The following is a 7,814-nucleotide window of genomic DNA, read 5'->3' on the forward strand; positions in this document are numbered from 1 at the left end:
AAGGAAAGGGAAAGGAAAGGAAAGGAAAGGAAAGGAAAGGAAAGGAAAGGAAAGGAAGGGAAAGGAAGGGAAAGGAAAGGAAAGGAAAGGAAAGGAAAGGAAAGGAAAGGAAAGGAAAGGAAGGAAGGTAAGGTGAAAGGAAAGTAAGGAAGGGGAGGGAAGGGAAGGGAGGGGAAGGGAAGGGAAAGGGAAGGGAAGGGAAAGGAAAGGGAAGGAAGAAAAAGAAAGACAAAGAAAGGAAAGAAATGGAGCAGAGAGGAGGACTGATAGGTCCATAGGCATTTTTTAGTTGAGAGACTATTCAATAATTGTCAGAAAAAGGAAGAGTAGTGGTGTTGGTTACTCTCTATTAGGGAGAACTAAGGTATCTATTTGTGAACTTGATTCAATCCCAGGTTATATATCTAAGGTGTGATAAAGAATTCCTATTTTGAAGTGCTTCCTTCATTTTGAAGAAGTGCCCAGGCCAAGCATGCTCAGGATTTCACCTGTACAAGTGTCTTCCCAATCTCCCACCATGATTCTGCTTTTCTGTATGTGTTGTCTTCTTCTATTAGGAAAGTAAGCTCCCTGAGAGCAGGGTCTCTCTTTCTTTCTGCTGTAATTGTATTCCCAGTGCTTAGCACAGTGCCAAGCACGTAGTAAGTACTTATTTAATAGATGTTTGTTGACTCCTAAGATTTTTCAAAAGGGATGATTACTATCCATATCTAGTGATCCAATCATTGCCAAAGATGCAAGCCTTGAGCCAGAGAGCGAAGACCACAGGGCCCAGATGGTGTTTTCATCACTCTTGCCCATCAAAGGCAAGGGATGCCAAAGATAAAAGCAGATATAAGAATATGGTGTCTGATTTATGGTGAACAGAACCAGGAGAAAAATTTAGTACAATAACAACAACATTGTAAAGACAAATAATCTTGAAAATCTTAGGAACTAAAATCAACAAAATGGTCGATCAAATTCCAGAATCATCATAGTAAAATGTGCTACCCGTCTCCAGGGGGTGATGACTCAGAGTGCAGAGTGAGACATCTGCAGGTGAACGAGTGAGCGAGTGTGTGTGTGTGTGTGTGTGTGTGTGTGTGTGTTTGGAAATGACCGATGTGGAAATTTGTTTTGTTTGACTATTTATGTTGCAAAGGGTTTTTTTCCCCATGCTTTCTCAGTTGGGGGTGGGGGGTGAAGGAGAAGTGGGAGAGAGAGAATGTGAACCTGAGAATAAAATAAAGCTAAATTTTAAAAAAGAATAAGGTATCAGAGAATGGGAATTGGATTTCTAGGTCAAAGCAGAAAATGTGGGAATGACAGTCTCCTGACCCAGGATTGAGTACAACTAACGAGGGTGGGTAAGAATGTATTTTTGTTTGGAGCTGGGTGATAAAGGGAGTTCCCCGATCAGTTTGATGACCTTACTAGAAGGTGAGTCTTTGTTTTTTAAAAATAATTCCCCCCCCCCAATTACATGGAAAGACAATTTTTAACATTTATTTAAAAAAATTTTAAGTTCCAAATTCTCTCCCTTCTTCCTCCCCTCCCCCCTCCCTGAGACAGTAAGCAGTTTGATGTAGGTTATACATATGCAACCATGCAAAACCTGTTTCCATGTTAGTCATGTTATAAAAGAAGACACAGACCAAAGGGAGACACACACACACACACACACACACACACACACTGAAAAATAATATGTTTCAATCTCCATTCAGGTGAGTCTTTCTTTAGAACCTTTGATATTTCTTCTTCTACAGAATAGGACATGCCCATTAACACCTTGTTTAGAAGACAAAAGATGAATTTTGATTGAGTTTCATTCTGTCAACAAGCATTTATTAAGAAAGCACTGCTATGTGCCTGGCACTGTGTTAAGCGCTGAACATACAAAGAAGGGGTGGGGGGGAAGCCAAAACATTGTTCAAGGAACTCACATTCTAATAAGAGAGAGAATATGCAAACAACTATGTATAAACAGCACATATACAGAGGAGATTTATCTCAAAAGCAAGACGTTAGAAGTGGGGGATGAGAAAAGTCTCTTGCAGAAAAGGGGATCTGCTGAGTTCTGAAGGAAGCCAGGGAAACTGAGAGGCAGAGGTGAGGGAACAAAACATTCTCAGCATAGGGGACAACCAATGCAAAGGCAAAGGAGTCAGGAGATGGAGTACCCTGTGTGAGAAACAAGTAGTAGCTGATGAAGGTAGGTGTCACCCTCTAGTGTGTTCAGATGTCACCTCTGGACCTGTCCATGACTGTGCTAAATGCTAAATATCCAGGCCTGGGGTCAGGAAGATGAGTTCAAATCCAGCTTCAGGCCCTTAATAGCAATGTGACTTTGGCCAAGTCATTTAGCCTCTGCCTCAATGTCCTTATCTGTTAAAAATGGAGATAATAATAGCAGTAATAATAACAAATAAATAATAACAAAGCAACCCAGAGTTGCTCTGAGAAACAAATGAGATAAGAATTGTAAAGTGCTTGGCACAGCACCTAGCACATAGTGAGTGCTGTATGTTACTAGAATATAATACATGAAGGGGAAGAAAGCGGAATCGATTGAAAGGTAGGAAGGGACTGAATTGGGAAGTGCTTTAAATTCAAACAGAAGATTTTATATTTGATCCTGGAGGTATTAGAAAACCACCGGAGTATAGTGAGTGAAGAGGAGAGAGTGGGCGACACGTTCAGACTTGTGGTTTGAGAAAATGACTTTGGCAGCTGAGGGGAGGATGGATGAGAGTGGGGAGTGACTTAAAACAACAGGGATTCCAATTAGAAGGCTAGTGCAATAGTGTAAGTGAGAGGGGATGAGGACTTGAAGTAGCAGCTCTGTGTGAGTAGAGAAGAGCACTGTTTATGAAGAGTGTTATGAAGGCAGAAAAGACAAGATTTGGCAATGTGGATTAGATGTTTAGAGTGAGTGTGAATGAGGACCCAAGGATAACACAGATTGTGAGCATGGGCAACTAGGAGGATGGTAGTATTTTGTTGTCGTTCAGCCGTGTCTGACTCTTCCTGACCCAATTTGGGATTTTCTTGTCAAACATACCGTAGTGGTTTGCCATTTCCTTCTCCAGCTCATTTTACAGATAAGGGAAACTGAGGCAAACAGGGTGAGGTGACTTGCCCAGGGTCACACAGCTGGGAAGTGTCTGAGACCAGATTTGAATTCAGAAAGACTCATCTTCCTGACTCTTGGCCCAGCACTCTAGCCACTGTACCACCTATTAGTATCCAAAGCATAGGGATATTTAGAAGTGGGGAGAGTGTTAAGGGAAAGATATTGAGTTCTCTTTTGAATGTTGAGTTCACAATGCCTCTGAGATACCTAGTCTGAGATATCTAAAAGGTAGTTGGTGAAGGCAGACTGGTACTCAAGAGAAAGACTAGAACTAGATATATTTGATCTGGGAATTATCTCCATAGAGGTAATAGTTGAACCTATGAAGTTCATAAAGTCACCATGTGAGATAGTATAGAGAGAGAAGAGGAGAGGGCCTCGGAAACATACTTGGGGAGTAGCTATAGTTAATGGGCATGACTTAGATTAAGTTCTAGAAAAGGAGACACAGAGGTAATGGTCAGGCAAGTAAGAGGAAAACCTAGAGAGAATAGTCTCGGAGAGGGTTTATAGAGAGGAGAGACAATCTAAGAGCAGAGTGTAATGAACCATTGTCAAAGATTGCAGATGCATCAAGAAGGGTGAAGATTGAGAAAAAGCCATTGGATTTGACAATCAAGATATCATTGATAACTTTTAATGGGGTGATGAGGTCAGAAGCCAAACTTTGAAGGCTTTAGAAGTGAGTGAGAGGAAGATGGTGGCTGGAAAACAGGGACTTGCCTAGGGCTCTCCCCCAGGACCCTCCAAACACCTATAAAAATGGCTCTGAACAAATTCTAGAAATAGCAGAGGGAAGCAGGACTCCAGCCCAGGACAGCCTGGATGGTCATTGGGTAAGGTCTATCGCGCACAGAGTTGGGAGCAGAGCAGAGTCCATCGTGGGCTGCGCCTGGACCAACCAGACCAGGAGCCAGGTGGAACAGGCCCCAGCACCCTGAATCAGTGAGCTGTGGCAGTTACCAGACTTCTCAACCCACAAACACCAAAGACAACAGAGAAGGTTAGTGGGAAAAGCTGCGGGGGACAGAGTGAAAGGAGTTTGTCGTTCAGCCATGGCCCCAGGGGCAGTAGAGGTGGTGCAGCTACAGAACTACAGCTGCAGTTGCTTCTGGTCCCAGGCCCACCTGGTGGAAGGAATTAAGTGGCAGATCAGAGCAGGAGTGCAGAGCCTGCTTAACATCTGAGTCAGGTCTGGGTTGGCGGTTCTTGGGGGAGGAGGAGTGCTGGTGTGGCAGAGCTTGCTGTGAGAAATAGCTCTGAAAACAACAGTGCATCCCCTCAAGCTTGGAACAAAGTACTCTCTACTCTACAAGCAGTCATACCCCGACGAAAAACCCAAGGGTCAAGTAGTTGGCTGGGAACATGACCAGGCAGCGAAAACAGACTCAGATTCAGACTCAGAATTTGGAATCTTTTTTTGATGACAAAGAAGACCACAACATACAGCCTGAAGAAGTCAACAAAGTCAAAGAGCCTACATCAAAAACCTCCAAAAAAACATGAACTGGTCTCAGGCTATGGAAGAGCTCAAAAAGGATTTGGAAAAACAAATTAGAGAAGTAGAGGAAAAATTGGGAAGAGAAATGAGTATGATGTGGGAAAACCATGAAAAACAAGTCAATGACTTGATAAAGGAGACCCAAAAAAATACTGAAGAAAACAACATCTTAAAAAATAGACTAACCCAAATGGCAAAAGAACTCCAAAAAGCCAATGAGGAGAAGAATGCCTTGAAAGGCAGAATTAGCCAAATGGAAAAAGAGATCCAAACGACCACTGAAGAAAATACTACCTTAAAAATGAGATTGGAGCAAGTGGAAGCTAGTGACTTGATGAGAAATCAAGATATTATAAAACAGAACTAAAGGAATGAAAGAGTGGAAGACAATGTGAAATATCTCATTGGAAAAACCACTGACCTGGAAAATAGATCCAGGAGTGATCATTTAAAAATTATTGGACTACCTGAAAGCCATGATAAAAAAAAAGACCCTAGATGTCATCTTTCAAGAAATTATCAAGGAGAACTGCCCTGATATTCTAGATCCAGGGGGTAAAATAGAAATTGAAAGAATCCACAGATCACCTCCAGAAAAAGATCCCAAAAAGAAAACTCCTAGGAATATTGTTGCCAAATTCCAGAGCTCCCAGATCAAGGAGAAAATACTGCAAACAGCCAGAAAGAAACAGTTTGACTATTGTGGAAACGCAATCAGGATAACACAAGATCTAGCAGCTTCTACGTTAAGGGACTGAAGGGCTTGGAATGTGATATTCCGGAGGTCAATGGAGCTAGGATTAAAACTAAGAATCACCTACCCAGTAAAACTGAGTATCATGCTCCAAGGCAAAATATGGATTTTCAATAAAATAGAGAACTTTCAAGCTTTCTCAGTGAAAAGACCAGAGCTGAATAGAAAATTTGACTTTCAAACACAAGAGTCAAGAGAAACATGAAAAGGTAAACAAGAAAGAGAAATCATAAGGGACTTACTAAAGTTGAACAGTTTTGTTTACATTCTACATGGAAAGATGATGTATATAATTCATGAGACCTCAGTATTAGGGTAGCTGAAGGGAATATACATACATACATATATGTATATATATATATATGTGTGTGTGTGTGTGTGTGTGTGTGTGTGTATATATATATATACACATATATGTATATAGACAGAGGGCACAGGGTGAGTTGAATATGAAGGGATGATACCTAAAAACAACAAATTAAGGAATGAGAGAGAAATATATTGAGAGAGGGAGAAAGGGAGAGATAGAATGGGGTAAACTATGTTGCATAAAAGTGGCAAGAAATAGCAGTTCTGTTGGGAGGGAAGAGGGGGCAGGTGAGGGGGAATGAGTGAATCTTGCTCTCATCGGATTTGACCTGAGGAGAGAATACCATACACACTCAATTGGGTATCTTACCCCACAGGAAAGAAGGAGGAAGGAGATAAAAAAGATGGGGATGATAGAAGGGAGGGCAGATAGGGGGAGGAGGTAATCAAAAGCAAACACTTTTGAAAAGGGACAGGGTCAAGGGAGAAAATTGGATAAAGGGAGACAGGATATGAAGAAGCAAAATATAGTTAGCCTTTCATAACATGAGTATTGTGGAAAGGTTTTGATAATGATACACATGTGGCCTGTGCTGATTTGCTTGCCTTCTTAGGGAGGGTGGGTGGGGAGGGAAGAGGGTAGAGAATTTGGAACTCAAAGTTTTAAAAGAAGATGTTAAAAAAAAAAGTTTTTGCATGCAACTAGGAAATAAGATATACAGGCAATGGGGCATAAACATCTATCTTGCCCTACAAGGAAGTAAGGGAAAAGGGGATGGGTGGGAGTGGGGTGACAGAAGGGAGGGCTGACTGGGGAATGGGGCAATCAGAATATATGCCATCTTGGAGTGGGGGGGTAGAAATGGGGAGAAAATTTGTAAATTTGTAAAACTCTTGTGAAAATTAATGCTGAAAACTAAAAATATTAAATAAATAAATAATGATTTAAACTCAAAAAAAAAGTGAGTGAGAGAAGAGGAAGTGGAGGCAGCTCATGTTGTCAGCTTTTCTCAAGGAGTTGAGCTGAGGAGAGAAGAGGTAGGGGATGATATCATAGGATCAAACAAAGGATTTTTAAGGATGAGAGAAGCAAGGATATGTTCCTAGATAACAGGGAAGGAGCAAATGGAAAGGGAGAGATTGAAGATAAGATAGAAAATGAGGATGATAGTGGGAACAATCTAATTGAGAAGATGGGAAGAGATGGGATCAAAGGTATAAGTAGAGGTATTTGCCTTGGCAAAGAGAAGGGCTACCTCTTTATTAGAAACAGGAGTGAAAGAGGACATAGTGGGGGGAATTGTTTGAGTGATGTGAGATGACGTAGAGGGGAGAAGATGGTGCTCTGGGAGAATAACCTCAATTTTTCCAACAAAGTATGAGATGAAGTGGGGCAGCTAGGTGGTGCAGTGAGTAGAGCACCAGCCCTGGAGTCAGGAGGACCTGAGTTCAAATCTGGCCTCAAACACTTGACACACTCACTAGCTGTGTGACCTTGGGCAAGTCACTTAACCCCAATTGCCCTGCCTTCTCCCCTCCAAATAAAAAGGATGAGATGAAGTGGGAAGAAGAAGCTTGTTAAGGATCAAAAAGGTTTGGAGTAGGCACTGTGATGAGTGAGAGAGCAAAGTAATTAGGGAAGTACAAAATTATTGTCTTGCTGAAGTGACAGCCCAGTTATGGTTATATAACATAAATTGGTAGTGGATTGAATCAGCAGGATTTTGTGACTGTTCTATAGCTCCATACCAAGGCATGTGTATTGGAGTAAAAGCAGCAAATGATGGGAGTGAGTCAAGGCTGAGGTTTGGCAAGTTGTGATCCGGAAAGGGGGGCAAAAGATTGCAGTGTGGAGGATACTATAGAGTTGAACTGGTTCACCACAGGGTCAAGAAAGAAGATAGAGGCAAGTGTAGTTGGTAAAGGCGTGAAGATCTGGGAAAGAACTGAGGGATAGAGGAATCGGAGGTGAGCACAAAGAACAGAGTTAAGGGTCATAAAGCAGAGAGAAAGCTAGATTTCTATATGATTGTGATTAGATGGAAGAATTTTGGAATCCCTGAACATGGAAATAGAATAATTGTGGGTTGTGGAAATATCCAGGGTATGACTATCTCTCTGTGTATGGAAGA

The sequence above is a fragment of the Trichosurus vulpecula genome, chromosome 1 (assembly GCF_011100635.1).
Source record: "Trichosurus vulpecula isolate mTriVul1 chromosome 1, mTriVul1.pri, whole genome shotgun sequence".
In the NCBI taxonomy this organism is placed as follows: Eukaryota; Metazoa; Chordata; class Mammalia; order Diprotodontia; family Phalangeridae; genus Trichosurus; species Trichosurus vulpecula.